Source organism: Quercus suber, unplaced genomic scaffold (assembly GCF_002906115.3).
Source record: "Quercus suber isolate HL8 unplaced genomic scaffold, Cork oak 2.0 scaffold_374, whole genome shotgun sequence".
Lineage (NCBI taxonomy): Eukaryota > Viridiplantae > Streptophyta > Magnoliopsida > Fagales > Fagaceae > Quercus > Quercus suber.
The window spans coordinates 199,210-200,843 of NW_027069826.1; positions in this window are offsets into that span (position 1 = coordinate 199,210).

A 1,634-nucleotide genomic window follows, 5' to 3' on the forward strand; every position below is an offset into this window, starting at 1 on the left:
ATATATATATATATATATATAGAGAGAGAGAGAGAGAGAGAGAGAGAGAGAGAGAGAGAGAGAGAGAGAGAGAGAGAGAGAGAGAATAATCACCTTTTTTGAAGAGAAATAGAAAATAAAATGGGATGAAGAAGCGTAAAAAAAAAAAAAAAAAGTCATAAATCAAACACCAAATTATCCAAGCCATTCTATATAATAGAATAACCTTATATTCTTGTGAACTATCTTTATATGTAATAGAATAACATTTAAAAATCATAGAAAAGAAAGAAGAAAATAGCTTAAAAACACAAAATCAACTTGCATCAACCCAAAGTAAAATTCTAAAGAACACATAAATTCATCAATCTAAAGTAGAGATACAAAATTTAAAAAATTCACACAAAAATAAAACATGAGAGAGAGAGAGAGAGAGAGAGAGAGAGAGAGAGAGAGTAATAACTATTATCATGTGAAAAAATATGTATAAAATGAGAGAGAGAACGACATATTTATAGTGAAAGCTCAAATTTGTGCTAAAGCATAAGAGCTTATTTAAACCCCCAATTAAAAAAAAAATGGCTAGATTACTTTTACTCTTACTTAATCAAAGTGTGGAACAAGAGTAAATGTGCGCAATGAACTGATACTACTCTATTGCATACACATGAACAATAAACAATAAAAGTAAAGCACAAGAGTAAGGGAAGAGAGATGCAAACACAAGACAAAACCGAGATGTGTTATTAAAGAGAAAACCGAAGAACTTGGTGAAAAACCTCTCTGCGACCTTCTAAGTCGAAATCGATCCGCTAGAGAATAAAGTTGGAGTACAAAATAACAAAAGACCTTCCAAGCCTAGTCTACCTAATGTACATGAGCCCTCCAAGCCCCTGCTACCAACAAACTTCTCGAAGTCATGTCTTCTCTAACTTTTCAAATCTCGCAATACGTCCGATTGCATCCGCCAAACCTTACCGGCTTCTTTGGCAAATCCCCAAAGCTTCCCAAACTCCAAAACACTCTCTACATTTTGAAAATGTGTGGGTTGTGTTTGGGTACAAATTAACTCTCTATGTATGATAATGGGAGAGGGAAGGAGAAGAGGCTACAATGATACTCGCAAAGGATGAGTAGCTCTCTCTCTCTCTCTAAAAGATGGGTGTGTTGTGTTGTAGAAAACCTATCTAGGGTTTTTCTTTGTGAATAGTCTTTCATATTTTTGTGGGTGTGAGAGACCTTGACAAAAGCTGTCACTTAAAAAAGAGATTCGGGTACCTTTTGGGGCACCTCTTTTTTTTGGGTAAGTGGTATAGAGTCGCCATTTATTTTTATAAAAAAAGAAAAAAAAGAATAGGAAATACATGATTAAATAGTATCCTTCTCATAGATTGAATCAAAATTACATATTTGATAATTTACATGGCTTTGGGTCCTAGTTACAATCTACCAAAAATACATGGCTTTTTGTCATAGTTACATTCTACCAAAAATAAAAAGGTAAAGACAAGGCTAGATCTTCTAAACCAAAAACCTAATCCGGAGGCTAGATTACAAAATGGGAAGGTATTAGGCATCCATTCTGCTCAGACAAAGTTTGATTTTCTAGACTCTAGTGACCAATGTACTATATTATGCATGTCATGAATGATATG